The 16,601-nt window shown below is 36.8% G+C and overlaps 1 long non-coding RNA gene across 4 annotated transcripts in view; it reads right to left on the bottom strand.

Moving 5' to 3' along the window:
* Positions 1–16,601, bottom strand: part of LOC144301599 (uncharacterized) — an 82,662-nt gene that overhangs the window by 32,405 nt on the left and 33,656 nt on the right. For all 4 annotated transcript variants that reach the window (XR_013368362.1, XR_013368363.1, XR_013368360.1 and 1 more), the window contains one exon: positions 11,790–12,043. This is a non-coding gene — a long non-coding RNA (uncharacterized LOC144301599). The remainder of the gene's footprint in view (positions 1–11,789; positions 12,044–16,601) is intronic.

The raw sequence follows: 16,601 nt of genomic DNA, 5'->3' as shown, positions 1-16,601 counted from the left end.
AAAAAAAAACTCATGCCAGCTATAAGAGACAGAGTTTTGTCAACTTGCCCAAAATAGTCTGAATCCAATAAGCTTAGATCTACCAGTAGTGCTGCTGTGCACAGCTTTGAGATTACCCTGTTGGCAGGCATTAATCCTTTGTTTGCTGTATCAGGGAGAAGTGGAGAAGTCTAGGATATCTCTCAGGGGAAAGGCTGGAGCCCAGGGTTGGAGGGGAGGTATAGCTTTTTACCAACAGTGTAGAAATATACCAATACTTTACCAACATAGTCATATCGATATGTACAGACTGGTTATCAGACCTGAGATAACTAATAAGCAAGACTGATCACTCAGGTAACTTCAACTTGAAGTCGTTAGCTTTTTTAATCTTAGAATGGTAACTGGTAGCATATTTTTTCAATTTATTTGTGTGTAAATATATACGTACTAAATATATTTAGCATTGTTTCAGAATCTGACATTGTTTCCACTATGGGAGACCTAAAACAGGTGGAAGGGCACACCCTTGTGACCCTAGACTCCATTCAGGGAAACAAATTGTGTATAAACACAACTGGTAATAAATTGTCTATATCGAAAACAACCAGTAATAATGACTAACATCTAAGAAATAGTATGGCAATGAGAAAAGAAAAAGTAAATTTTATATAAATGCTGGTAGAACCAAGCTCAAAGGAATGATGAGGATGGCATAATGTTATTTAAAAAGGCTTTTAGAGGTGAGGCTGGTACTGAATATAGGGAATTAATGGAAATACTTTCTTTGTAAATATCATTAAAACTCTTGTGCTCTATGCTTCCATTTTGTCACAAAGTAAATAAGAGTGAAACTTTACAGTCCATTGGTAGAGTAAAGCAAGCCCTTGACTCAACAAACCAGAATCCCATGCCTTTCTCTGTGATATGTTTAGTGGTGGGGACCCCAGAAAAACAATTTTCCTTTTTTTTTTTAAATCTTGACTGGCTTTATGTATGAAAGGACCCTGGATTACTTGCTTTCTAATGTCTCCTCCATGTCCTGGAGTCTAATCTTCCAGTTCTAAGACACTCTATCACTGGCTGAAGAACGGGCCAGCATTAGCACAGAAAAATTTGTATTAGTGCACAGTAGGCCCTGCTACCTCATCCAACACAGAACGAGCTTCTCCGTCAATCACTATAATCACCTGCTCCCCATCATCATCTTACTGTCCACCAATCGTGACATAAGCATTGATACCATGGCAGTTTTTGGTAATACTTTATAGCACAAGCACTACTATTTTTAAAAAGGCAGTAATTACATTTTAATTTCCTGAATTCTACACATGATTTTACTGAAAATATTTGTTATAATACTGAATGACCTTCTTTTAATTTAAACTACCATTTTAAAATAACATCCAAGCCCTCCCAAGTACAGAAATGCAAGAAAATAGTTTTCTGTCTCTCTTTTCTGATAAGACCTACTTTCTCTAAATTACAAATACAAATGCCAATTGACTCAGACCACGGTCTGTTAACTTTGTAAAGTAAAAGAGGAAAATGAACTAATTTCCTATAAGTGAGTTAAACTTGTATTCTTTACAATTACAGATTTTTTTCTTACTTTTGATGAGTGCTGTAATTGATCTTTTTTACATTTTCCTTATTTATTTACTTCATATTTATTTAAAAAATGAGAATTTCTTCAAGTTAATACTCATAATCAAAATCCATTCTTTTAATCAAAAATAACAAGTATAGGATTCTTTGAAAACCTTTTCTGAATTCCAAATGCTCACTAATTTAGAAAAGGAATTTCTTTAAATTATCTCCACATTATCAAACATCTATATAGATACTGAGAGATGCTGAGGAAATAAGACCAAAAACTTAGCAAAATGAGTAAAGTTGACCAGGATGTCCCAAAGACACACATATTTTCCACTTGAGCCAAGGATTCACTGTTCTATTTTTACTGCATACTAAGGCCTCAGTTACTTCTAGGGGTACAATCAGTAAGATGCAGAAGGCTTGGCATGCCTGATATCCAGGACTAAAAACTGAGGACAGAAATATTTTGTGGCAATAGTTCTTATTTGAAGAGTTAATTTTAGTAAACTATGTACCTTCCCCCTTCTTTTTTTTAATCTTTCTATCTCTTTATTGTCTATCACCTTCTAGGTGAAGGTGATTATATGCTTAGTGTAGATGAATTGAGTGTTTCTGCTTCATGGGCAAGAAAGAAAAGACAAGTTGAAAACACTCAAGGAGAGGGAAAAGATCTACAGAACAGAGTAGTGTTCTGTACACTGAACAGACAAGGAAATCAGGCTAAATGCTCCAACCTTGCAACAAAACAGAAGAAATCACTCAGGGCCAAGAAGGGGCTTTCATGTTTGGCACTGAAAGACCAATGTGAAGTTCATCCACGTGCAGAGAGTGGACTGAATTTTCCAACTTATATTCAAAGGCTCAGTACTAAATATACCTGCCTGTGTTATACTGCTCTCTGATCTCATTCATTTCTGCTAAATTTAGGCAAAACAAAAAGCATCTTATTAGACCCTTGCTTTCTAACTTCCACGGAGAAAAATCTTAATTTTGGTTTTACAATCTTCCCTATTTGAATCCCTCTGTTTCCCAACAGAGAATGCTTATTCCTACCAAGAGTCTGACAGGAACAGATGAACGTCTGAATTTCTTCTGCAAACTGACTCTGTACACAAATCCTGAACAAATGGTTTTGAAAATAATGTTATTAGAAGAGGAAAGTTTAAAAAAGTAGTAGAATACTAGGCTGTATTAACACTAGTGCGACTTGCCAGGAATCAGGAAGCAACTTCCCCCATCTTCTTGGCAGTGGTCTGACCCTAGTAGAATACTGTGTCTAGTCTTTGCAGTTTAAAATAAATGTGAAGACATTTTGCAGGGGATAGAAGAGAACAGAATAGTAAAATAAAAATGCAGAACTGTTATTTGGAGAAAAGATTAAAGACACCAAGACGGTTTAATCTGGAAAAGCAAAGCCTTTGGGGAGACTTAATGAGAAGTGTCATAGTGAATAAAAAATCAACCAAATTATTCTTCATCTTGACCTAAGAAACAATAGGAGAAAATGTGCTAAAATTAGAATGAGGGCAACAGAGCTTGGTTAGACATAAAGAAGAAACTCTTGGCCTTGACATTGAAACTTTGGAGTACACTGCCAAAAAGGAGTTGTGAAATTTCTTGGAAACATCAATAACAATCTGTACTAATTGATGAAGGCATTTCTCTGCTGCGAGAAAAAAAATTAAATCAGATAACTTCAAGAAGTCTCGGTTCTAGGGCATATTTATAAGGATTTAGTTACCTAAAAAGTAAAGTCAGATAAAAATTCCCTAGCCCAAAGCATTTTGTTCATAAACAATATTTAGGTCTCTGACACCTCCAAGTTTATTTGATTAGATTTAAGCAGCCTGAAGTCTGCACTAAAATTTTTGAAATTATTTTTATAATGTATCTTTGTCTCTGTTTCTTGCACCAGGGTCTCTTCTCAGTACCTAGGATTCTTTAGGGCCCTGTGGTTCTTGAAAAGAGGATAAGGACATTCTGGTTCATATAAAGAATATGAGACATCCAAGTTGATTTTCTGATCAAAGCTTCTATAAAAAAGGTAACCAATAAAACCAACTTCTATTTCTATAATTCATGGTCCTTTCTCAAATGAATTTCCTCCACCTCACTAATAACAGCCTACCCTCTGTATTTTTTAAGGCCTGAGTGAGCAAAATATGGAGGAGAATAAAAGAGATGAAGACAAGAAGGATGCAAGAACAAGATCGGGAAGTATAAAAGAAGTAGCAGCAGCAGCTTGAACTTTATCTTAATTGGGAAAGGGAAACATTAAAAGATTTTAAGTAGAAAAGTTACATAATCCAATGTTTATTTTATTGAAATAATTCTTAAAGTATGGAGACTGTAGTAGAGTAAGGTGACACTAGGTATGAGGTACAATTATGGCTTATATATGGCACTCAAGATGGAGTGTGTCAAGGGATGCCAGAAATATTTAAGGGGCATAGTGATTGATTAGACAAAAGAACTGGTGAATGAAAGAAAAATCAAGGCTGCTTCTTTGGGGGTTTTTTAAATTTTATTTATTTATTCATGAAAGACACACAGAGAGAGGCAGAGACACAGGCAGACGGAGAAGCAGGCTCCATGCAGGGAGCCTGATAATAGGACTCGATCCCAGGACCCCAGGATCACAACCTGAGCCGGAGGCAGACACTCAACCCCTGAGCCACCCAGGTGCCCCAGGGCCACTTGTCAGTTATCTGACGTAAAGAAAGACTGGGAGGACAGCAGTGCTCCTTTTCCCACTCAGTCACTCAAGCCTAACAGTTCCAAGGGTATAATATGAGAAGATTCCTGGAAGTTATATGAGCTCCTCAAATTCTTTTTCTTTCTGGATCATAAGTATTCAGTTGCACAAATAGTTAGATTGTCTTTAACGTGTTTCTGCAGCTCTTTTCTGACATATCCTTGTTTAATCCTCAAAACAGCCCCATAAATTATTTCACAAATGAAGTACCAGAGACACTAACCATAGAGTTAGTAAGTGAACACACAAGCCTAGAATCCAAATGCCCTGACTTGCTTCACAGCACTTTGGATTTTTGCAAAATCCTATTCCCAAAACTCAAGTGATTTTTTTTCCTCCCTAAAATACATCATTTTCAAGTGCAAATCAAAACTCCAACAATTCCAAATCTTACGTGAATAGTAAATCCACTCATTATATGATTTTCAGGTTTATTCGGCAACTCTAGGATAAGCTGCTCTGGTGGTTTCTGCATTAGCACCCCCCTGGTGACTGTCTAAAGAGTCATGCAGAGTTTTAATTGAATCTGCCTAACATTCTCCTGGAGATTAAAGGTAAGTGTTTCTAAGAGGAAAGAAAAGTAATAGAACAGAAGAGCTTAAAGTCAGGTTGTAAGATTTCATGAGAAAGAAGTAGAACAATCATATAGCACAAACACCAGCAAAGAAATATTTCATTCAGTGTTTGTTCTCAGGGAAACTTTCTCAGGACGACAGGAGATCAAGAGAAGACATTTACTCATTCACTGAATGCCACCTACGATCATGAAATGAATCTCCAGAAATATTATTTAATCTCATGACTTCAGGCAGGTGAAGTTGTGTAAGGGGAAGAAAACAAATCATAATTATTTTTAAACTGGATGAACTCTGATTCGATTGATCAAGGTAGTAGGATGAAAATTTCTTATAAGAGAACCATTCTTTTGTTCACAACATTGCAGTGACATGTTTTTCTATGAAAGACGATGTCAAATGGGCATAGAGAAGATGGGAAGAGTTTAAATGAAGAAAAAAATAAATCTTCAGCAGAATAAATTAACAAAAACGTGTTCTATTTTCCCTTGGCAGGCAAGGAGGACTGGGATTTTCTTATGTCTTTGAATACTTTTTTTCTATTCCATTTACTTTCTTTCCTTTTTGGGGTCCACGAACTATATACATAATAAATTAAAATTAATATTATATAATGTAAATTATAATAAAACAATTACAATTAATTAGCATATATTATATCCCTTGATTTCCTTAGTAGAATATATCCTATAATCATTTTTATGTCCCTGTTCTATCCCATCTCTGAGATTGTATGTTCACCATGAAAATTTCAGCCATGTATATTTTCATTTTTAGTCACTTCTAGATGTGGCTTTCATCTCTAAATGTACATTCATGTTTGGGGATATTATTCATATACGGTAAAATGCACCAACGTTTCGTGTACAGTTAAATGAATTTCATGGATTATACTCAGCCATTCAGACATAACTATCATCTAATTGAAGATCTAGAACTCTATCTGCTCCCGTGAAGTCTTTGTGCCACATGTTGGGATACTAAGAGATGATTCCCCTATAAGTCTCAAATCCTTTTTGTCTAGCTGAGCGGGCTTATCAGGTTTTAAATTTTTTTGAGATTTTTAACGAACATCCAACAGTCATAGATTTGGTTTTTACCCTGAGGCCACTTCTTAGTCTGAGAAACTTTTCAATGTGGACAAACTGGGGATTGATTTTATTTTCCATTCAGGCAAGTTCTGAGCCTTATTTCCTCTAAATTCTGCTTGCAAACTGGATAATCCACACTTTATTTCCTCTCTGTCTTCCCATACTTAATTGTGTCTAGCTAAAGCTAAAAGAAGCCAGCTGATAAATTCAAAATCTTGCCTGGTAATCCTTTTAGCGAGAATCATAAACTTATTAAGGCATATCCCCCATTTTCCAATTTATTTCAATAAAGAATTATGCCAATATTATAACTTCCAACAATTCACTTTTTTCACATCTTTGCCACTTTTTCAGCCACTGATTGCTGACCAGTAGCAAAACCAATACCACATATCTTAGGCATTGTTACAGCAGTACCCCACTTCTAATATCAATTTCTTTGTCAGTTATCTATGCTACGTGTTAAACAATTTTACTATTTAGTGCCTGAAAACCAAAACTATTCTATTTTTGTGTTATACTGTGAACCAATGATTTGGGCTGAGCTCAGCTCAGTGGTTTTTCTGCAGGTCTTCCCTGAGACCATTTATGTGCTTAGACTGATAGGAGCTGGGTATCTAAGATGATCTTACTCATATGATTCACACGTTTGGTGGTTGGTGATGGCCATCTGCTGCATCTTGGCCTCCATCTCAACCCCGTGGACACCAACCCAACCATCAGAAGTCTCATAACATCACTTTTGCCACACTGCACTAATTAAGGAAAGCAAGTCATCAGATTAACCCAGATCAAGAGGCAGAAAATAACTCCGTCTTTTGATGGGAGGAAGAACAATGTCATATTGCAAAGAAGATATTCACAAAGTGACGGAAGGAATTAGTGCAGCCAAACTTTGCAAAAAATCTGCTACTTCCCACAGATGTTCATATATCTTCATTATCATTCAGTTCAAAGTATTTTCTAATTTCCCTTTGACCTCATTTTTGACTATTCTATATTTAGAATAAATGTTGCTTAATTTACAAATATTTGGGGATATCTGGTTATCTCATTTTATGGATTTCCAATAAATTTGTCTGTGATAGAGAACATATATAATTCTAATTCTCTGAAATTTACAGAGCTTTGTTTTGTGGTCTTGCAAATGGTGAACACTCAAAGTACACATGAAAAGAATATATACTCTATACTTATTGAGTCTAATGTTCTATAAACATCAATTATAATTTTTAGTGATATCAAAATCTTTATTTACTGATATTTTGTCTATAAATTCTGTCAATTATTCAGAGTAAGAATGTGTTAGGATTATCTAGAGAAACAGAACCATATATATATGATTATGGATGCTGAGAAGTTCCCTGATCTGCATCTGCAATCTAGAGACCCAGGAAAACCTTTGGTGTCATTCCAATCTGAGTCCAAAGGCCTGAGAACCAGGAGAGCTGATGGTATTAAGTCCCAGTCCAAGTTTAGAAGACCAATATCTCAACTCAAGAAGTTAGGCAGAGACAAAGAGCTGTGCCTTCCTCCACCATTCTATTCAGGCACTCAGTGGATTGGATGATACCTACCATATTGATGAAGGTAATCTGCTTTATCTAGTCCACTATTCAAATGCTAATTTCCTTCCAGAAACATCTTACAGACACAGCCGAAGTGTTTAATCAGATATCTGAGCACTTCAGAATTTTAATTAGGGAATTGCCTTAATTATTCTTTTACCTGGTCTGCTTTCTCCTTGGCCTGGGGACATGTCTCTGTGCGAAGTCTTCTGTGCTAATAAGTCAATGCATCTCAATCCACAGGTTCTCTAGGCTTCTATCTGAAAATTAACCGACCCTCACTTTGCCCTTCCTCCCAGCATTTTCCCTTATGTGAGAGCTAGAACTCAGATGTAAGAAACTATTTCTTATCACATTTCCCTCTTTCCTTTGGATCTTTGTTCTATTCTCTGGTTGCTCATCCATCTCTCTATGTCACACAATCAAACAATGGTTGCATAGTCGTTTCTAGACTAACATTCATTTTGCTGTTTCCTGCTAAAAATCAGAGAGGGTAGGCTGACACTAAGCACGATCTCTCTCATTTCAGCACACATTCCAACACTATTTGGCAGATTTGTGACAAAATTTGGGATATAGGATTTCAGCAACTTCCTTTTCCACTGAAAATGAAGAGGAATCTCACCCCTTCCCCAAACCTTCCCACATATTGGTTTTGTTTCTTTGACATTTTCTGAGCAAATTAAATGGAGATGAAATGTCTTCTATCTACAATTTTTAACTAGAAATTCATTCTTCAAAGAGACATATAATATTTAACTTGCAACTCAAAGCCAAGGATGTGACACAATCAGATTGCACTTCCAGAATATATATGCTTTTACACTTCTCACCCAGACAATTTAATCTAGAAAACTCTTTGAGGCTAATGTATTTTCTAGCATTACTCTGCAGCTTTCTAGAAATCGGGTCCCAATATTAGCTAAATTAAAAGTGAGAACCAGGAATCCATTTTATTCCAGAAATTATTCACAAGAAAAGACAAACATTAGGTTGTTATAAGCAGCTTCATGCCTTTAGCATGTCACTATTGCAACTACCACTAACACTGTATTCAGGGTTCATAAAACCTGTAGTCAGTCCCCATTTAGAAGAGTGCAGCTAAATGTAATTAATTGATTTATAACTGGACATTCTAAGTCCATATCCAAATTCAGCATTCCATAGAGTTATATCTACCCATGAAGCTTTTTTTAAATCACAATAACGTAATTAATCTGAGTGATTTTTCCACATACATCCCCACAAATACATTTCCAATCTGAGAAATGTTTTTCACAGCATTTATTCAATACACACCAAGCACCTTCTATGTGAAGGGAGGGGGCTCCAAGTCCATATTTCCAGTCTAGCATTAGGTAAATTGCTATGTTATCTTCCCAATTGAGAAGGCAAAGGAGAACCCTAGGAGTTTCCAGTCTGTAATGAAGTAGCTGCAACTAATATTTTTAGGTTATAGAAGGTCGTTCTTATTAGACAAAAACAGAGGTCTCTAAAACAGTCTAAGAACCCTTTTTCATATTTAGCTTTGGTCAGTTGAGGCCAACTAACTCAACTAACTCAAGCAGCTCTCGGTGAGTTCACCTCATTTAGAGTAAAGTGGTAATAAATAAATCATTAAATCTCTATTTCTAAGAAGTCTATGTGCCCACCACTTTCATTCCACTAGTTACTGCCAGCTGGATGGCAGCAAAGAAAACAAAACATGTTTCTCAGCAAAAATACAGTTGGGGGCAGGGAGGATAAGTACCAAGTCTATATAATGGTTATATAAACATTGATCTCTAAACTTCTGCTCTTTCTAACCTTGAAAAGGTCAAGCATCAAAAGAAAACTATACGGACAACATAACCCTTAAGAGCATACTATTCTGCACTAACCGGTTACATCTATTCAAGACTAATTTCCACATCTGGAAAAATAAACATATACATTAAGGAGAAAATTCCATAGTTCTCACACCAAGAATTTGTGGTCCCACATGAGCCATTCAATTATTGGCTTAAGGCAGGCTCCTTTGAAAATAAAGGCTCCTTTGAAAAGCCCTGAAAATTGATTTTAACTACTGACTTCTCAAATTCTCTATCTCATATCAAATAATATCAGATCCTTACACACACGATGTTGCTGTAGCCTCTATGAGAAAAAGATAATAATTTTCCACAAGCTCACTTTAATCTCATTTTGCCACCTGCTCATGATAACCAGGGAGGAATAAGAATCTGTCCTCCACTCATCTAGTGACTGCCCAATTTCTCAGATACTCATAAGCTTCTGCAGCAGAGAAGCATCCTGCTTCTGGCTGTTAACATACATCATCAATGTTGTGAATGTGTTTGTGTCAAGCTAAAGATACTTGGCATCACAACCTTCAGGATTCAGGTCTTTAAAAGATACCTGTAAAATCACTTTTTCCTTTGTAATTCTTCCCTACTAACTAGGGGTCTTTGCTTTACTCAATTTGAATTGGGCTGTGAACACTAAGCAGTGGTCAATCCAAAGCTACAGTTGCGACCTTACTTCTGTGCCATTTGAAACATCTGTCCTACATCCTCCACTTCCCTAGGAACAACTTTCATACCCCAGAGAATCATATCATATATCAAGTCAGGTTCACAGTGAAATACCTTCATCGAAAGATTGCTCTCAATGAAGCAAAGAAAAGCCTTTCTTCTTTAGGGTCCATCAGATCTATCCTAGCATATTTCCCATCAGCCTCTCTGTCCCTGGCTTTGTTTTCAGCAAATCCTATCCTAATACAATCCGTGTGCATTTCTAACCTGGAAATGAAGGAATTGAGTGGATGCACATCGTAATATTGGACTAACTCTTCCAGTGAGAAGTACTTCCCTTTGCTCATATATTTGCCAAATCCAAAGAAAAGTGTTGCCCCTTTTAGTTGAAATGAGAGAGTCTCAGAACACTTACTGTACCAGAAACATAATGCACAGCAACAGAAATAGATCAACCTTTTGGTGGCCTCAACCAGCTTATCATTTCGTACAAACTGTAGCATAGTCATCAGTAAGTCTGACATCCAGATCTCAGAGTGTAACCAGGAAAATGAGGTTCATAGACTAATGTTCTTATGGGGAAGAAACATAGACTTCTCAGCGATCCCAAAAAAACACAGCATTGTCTTTGTTTAAGCACAACTGGGATCCTAACACCAAATTGCCCTGAACATTCCCTCATGTATCATACTGAGAACATCTTATGTAATTATTCGCCTAGTTGGAAACTTAGACAGAGAATGGAGAAGTGCGTTACTGGCATAGTGTCAGATAACAAAAGATAACCTTTTTGCAATTAAATTGAGACGCAAAGAATCAGTGTGGACAAGGAATTAAGATTACTGAAAAAGAAGAAAAGCTCTCCCCTTGCAGTCTCACTCTGTGCATGTGTGTGTGTGTGTGTGTGTGTGTGTATTTGTCTATATTTGTCTTAGATCATTCAGACTGTTCAAACTGAATACCAAAGACTGGGTGACTTATAAACAACAAAAACTCATTTCTCACAGTTCGGAAGCTGGGAAGTCCAAGATCAAGGTGCTGACAGATTCAGTTTTAGTGAGAGCCCACCTCCTAATTCTTGGGCAATTGTCTTCTCACTGTGTCCCTACATAGTAGAGGAGAGGGAGCTCTCGGGGGGGTTCTTTCTTTTCTTTTTTTTTTTTTTTTTTTTTTGTAAATTTGTTTTTTATTGGTGCTCAATTTGCCATCATATAGAATAACACCCAGTGCTCATCCCATCAAGTGTCCCCCTCAGTGCCTGTCACCCTGCCCACCTCCCCTTCTCCCACCCCTAGTTCGTTTCCCAGAGTTAAGAGTCTCTCATGTTCTGTCTCCCTTTCTGATATTTCCCATTCATTTTTTCTCCTTTCCCCTTTATTCCCTGTCACTATTTTTTATACTCTTTCTGGGGGTTTCTTTTATAAAGACACTAATCCCATTCATGAGGGCTCCACCCTCATGATCTCATCACCTCCCAAAGGCCCCATCTTCAAATACCATTACATTGGGAATTAGATCTCCATATATGAATTTTGGGGAGGGGGGACGCATACATTCGGTCTCCAGCAATATTTATATAATCATATATTTTTAATTACACAAGTAAATCATGACGGCATATTAAAGGATTGAAACTTTTCAGAAAAGAGCAAAACTGACAATTAACTGACAATTTGCCCTAGTCCTTCTTATCTCTCCACAAAGATTACCTCCTATTCTTGCAGCTTCCATTCTCATCTTCTTGTCACCCTACCACCTCAACGTGGTGAAGAAGCCCAGTTCAACTTATCAGAGGATGGGTGATCATGTGGAGGAAAACAGGAATTTCCACCAACATCCAGCACCAACTGTCACACATCTGAGTGAGGACACCTTGGATCCTCCAGCCACACAGAAGCTGTCAGATAATTGTAGCTTGAACAATCCCAGGTGAAACCAGATAAGGCTCTTCCAGGTTACCAACCTACAGAAAATGACAAATAATAGAGCCTTGCTTGAAACAGTGAGGTTTAAGGTTTGTTATATAGCAACAGATAACTGAAACATATCCTTTGCTCATTTTTCTACTAGGCTAGTAATTTCTCCTTTTTAGCTTGTTTTAATCTTTTATTCTGCATCCTTCTTAATGAATGATAGGTTTCAAAGATATTTTCTTCTAGTCTATCAGTTGTTGTATAAGTCAACATTTAGTGAGAAACACAGAACCAATAGAAGATCTATATTAACAGGGTTGTCGCAAGGAACTGGCATATGCAATTGTAGGGGCAGGTTAAATAAGCCCAAAATCCATAGGGCAGGACTCTCCAAACGCACTGACACTGGATTCCATGGAGTGGAATTTCCTTTCCTTCAAGGAAATCTCAATTCTGCTCTTAAGGCCTTCAAGGAACTAAATCAGGCCCACTCACATAATCTAAAATAATTTCCTTTACTCCAATTGACTGATTATGGGCTTTAATAACATTTTCAAAACACTTTCACAGCCGTGCCTAGATTCATGGTTGACTGAATATGGGGATTGCAGCCTACCTTCCTAAATGGACATATAAAATGGATCACTACTGTTGTCTATATTTACTTGGTGTCTTAAAAGAAACCCTTGTACCTTGCTGGTAGGAATGTAAACTGGTGCAGCCACTGTGGAAAACAGTACAGACCTTCTTCAAAAAGTTAAAAATAGAACTACCCTACAATCCAGTAATCTCACCACTGGGTATTTACCCAAAGGATACTAAAACACTAATTCAAAAAAATGTATGCGTCCCCATTATTATTACAGCATTATTTACAATAACTAAATTATTACTGCAACCCAAGTGTCCATCAATAGATGAATGGATAAGGAAGATGTGGTGTGTGTGTTTGTGTGTGTGTGTGTGTGTGTATACACACATATTGAAGTATTACTCAGCCATAAAAAACAATGAAATCTTGCTTTTGCAACATGGATGGATCTAGAGGGCATAATTCTAAGTGAAATCAAAGAAAGACAAATACCATATGATTTCACTCATATACGGAATTTCAGAAACAAAACAAAGAAAAAAGAGGCAAACCAAAAATCAGACTCTTTTAACTATAGAGAACAAACGGACGGCTGCCAGAGGCGAGGTGGGTAGTACATTTATCATGATGAGCACTGAGTAATGTATAGAATTGTTGAATCACTGTATTGTACACCTGAAATTAATGTAAGACTGTATGTTAGCTATACCAGAATTTAAATAAATAAATAAATAAATAAATAAATAAATAAGCAAACAAAAATTTATATGGTGTCTTTAATCAAAATTAAACTTTTAATTCTAATGTGATCAAATTTACCAATCTTCTCTCCTTTTTGTTTTTTGGTATCACATTTAAAAACTACTTCCTTTGCCCATGTTTCTAAACAAATTCTATTTACAGTCTTTGTGGGTTTGTTTTTTTTAAGATTTTATGTATGTATGTATGTATGTATGTATTTATAAGAGATGCAGGGAGAGAGGCAGAGACATAGGCCGAGGGAGAGGCAAGCTCCCTCCAGGGAGCCTGATAAGGGACTCAATCCTAGGACCCCCAGGATCATCTGAACCAAAGGCAGATGCTCAACCACTGAACCATCCAGGCGTCCTGGTTTGTTTGCTTTTTAAAGGTCTTTGTTTTATTATTATTAGGATTCTTTCTAGCTGCACTTTTTAAATCACTGGTACATGCCAGGAAAACTCTTTTCCCTCAAAATGGATAGCCAAATGTCCCAACACGATTTCTTGGAAAATTAACCTTTTAACCATTAATTTGAAATGTCATGCTACTTATAAGTGGAGGTTGCGTAGGAACATTATTCCTGTGTTTTTTTACCTTTTCATAAGAAACAGGGCCAATGTTTCCTTCACATTGTGGATCAAGACCAATTCATTTATCAGAAAGACAGCATTTGTGCCATCCTGGGTATTTAGAGGAGCTGATGTCCTGCATCTTAATTTGTGTATATATGCATATGTTAAGCATTAGAAACAAGCTTTTCAGATCAGTGAATTATTGTAAAGGTGTTACTACTGTATGACCCTCTTCCAGCCATTCAAACTGGTCCAGCGCTAACAACCTGATGCAGGCTAAGCAACCGAAGTGCCTCTTTCTAAAGGTCAATCTGCCTTGCCTTCTGGACTGAAGGGACACAAAATCTTAAAAGCTATGGAATAGCCATATTTTACCAAGTAGACTGAATATAAGAAAAATAAGACCAAAGACAGAAGAACAAATTGAGGCAAATAAAAATGCAGAAATAAGAAATGGTAAGCAATTTGTGTGGGCTTTCTCCTTCCTTATCCCAGGCCCTCCTGAGGCCTACCTTCATTCTGGTCCTGGAGTCCCACAAAAAACCCTATTAAAGTCTTACTAATAGTTCCCTTTTTTATAAGTAGAATGAACACACTTTTACAGATGCCCTTATCTTATTCAAATGGAAGCTTGTTGGCTTATTAAAAGGGCACACAAGAGAGAAGCTTACTAGATACAAACATTTAGTGAGGCTTGGGAATCTGACAGTGTGCTTCACGATGGGAAGAGAGAGCATCTTTTAATAAAGTGAGTTATTTAAATCAGAGATTATTTAAGAGAGCTTCTACTTAGCTCATAACAGATAAAATCCAATTTCCCTTGGCAACAACATCATGCTAGGTATTATTACTTTATTTTTGTGTATATATAAGACACAGAAAAAAAGCATGTAAAACATACATGTATAGCTTTACAAAGTGACACACATGTAACCTACACACAGGTCAAAAAACAACTTCAGCAGAATCCCAGAAGCCTAGATAATGTTCCCTCCCAATCACTCTAACTCTCTGCTCCCCCAAATCAGTGACTATATTTTTTTCTAACACTATAATTTTGTCTGCTGCTAAACTTTATATAAATGGAATCTTGAACTATTGCCTTACTTCTCTTCCCTAATATGTTTGTGAGATTAATCTACTATAATTTGTAGCAGCAGGTCATTAATTTTCTCTGCTATAAAGCATTTCTTTGTATGAATAGAACTCAATTTATATGTTCATTTGTTGCTGATGGAAATGGGATTATCTCTTTAGCTTTTTGGCTAGTATGAATAATGCTGAGATATATATTTCTGTAATATCTTTTGGTGAAAATGGGTTTCAGTTGGATTTTTACCTAGGAGTGAAATCCTTAGGTTCCTGGGTTTACTCAGCTTTGGTAGATAATGCTAACCTGCAGGACTACTTACATAATTTTCTGAGTCCAGTGAAATGTGAAAATTCAGAGCCCCTTATTTAAAAATTACTAAAGATTTCAAGAGAAACATTAGAGCATTAGAACAAGTAGGGACCCTTCTAAGCACAGGGCCTTCTGTGGCTACCTAGGTCACTTACCCATGAAGCTGGTCCTGCCAAACTGTATCCCAAAGTAGTTGTAACAATTTATATATCCAAGAGTTTTTCATGTCATTTGAGTTCATGGAATTGTGAGATTACAATAGGGCCACATATTTTATGATCCTAAGACCTGGCCCCAGAATTCTTTTTTTTTTATTTTATTTTATTTATTGATATGAGAGATAGAGCAAGAGGGAGAGGATGAGCACACAGAGAGAGGGGGAGAAGCTGACTCCCCACTGAGCAGAGAGCTTGATGTGGAGCTTGATCCCAGGACCCTGTGATCAGGACCTGAGCTGAAGGCAGACGCTTAATCAATTGAGCCACCTTGGCGCCCAACCCCAGAATTCTATCTCAGGAGAAAACTGTTTGGGAAAAGATAATGTTTCATAAAACTCAGAGGGTAAAGGGAGAGATTCTGAAGGAAAACCCAAGGCAACCAAAATGAATACTGGGTTTCATTCATGGGACAACGTAAGCAATGTATTTCCTTCTAAATGGAATAGGAGAAGTGAGAGGCAGAGAAAGGAAAGAAGAAAGAATGATATAAGTTTGTGTGGTGAAAAATGCCCAACAGAGACTTTTATGAATAAGAATTTATTCCCCAGTTCCCACCAATAAATTTTCAGGATTGTGTGAAGACAGCTTCTTTGTAGGTATGACAAAGAGCAGTGTGTCATATTTAAATAATACCTTTTTTAAAACAAAATCAGACAACATAGAAACAAAATTCCAGCAGAGACAATAAATTGGAATCCAAGATCCCCACATGTCTGTATCCCTCTGGGTATTTTTGGAAGAGCTCAGACTTTCATAAAGCATAAAATGTGGGGTTCAGATGATTTTATGTAAAATCAGGACCGATATGCACTGTATATAAGCAGTAGTTACAGATTTCCATATCAGTTGACAGCCATAATACACACTGCCTTGGTTCTCCTCTAAATAAATGTAACCTGAAATCGAAAAGCAGAACTTTGCCTTCTTGTCAAAATAGACCAGCAATCATCTTTAACACTCAAAGCTTCCAGTATCAGTAAGATCCTGGGACAGCCTAGAGATGTAGCAGCACTTATTTTCTTTTTTCTTTTCTTTTCTTTTCTTTTCCTTTTTAGGGAAGGGAGGAGCAGAGGAAGAGAGAAT

Source organism: Canis aureus, chromosome 30 (assembly GCF_053574225.1).
Source record: "Canis aureus isolate CA01 chromosome 30, VMU_Caureus_v.1.0, whole genome shotgun sequence".
NCBI lineage: Eukaryota > Metazoa > Chordata > Mammalia > Carnivora > Canidae > Canis > Canis aureus.
The sequence above is the reverse complement of the archived record's forward strand: the minus strand, read 5'-3'. Positions and strand labels throughout refer to the sequence as shown.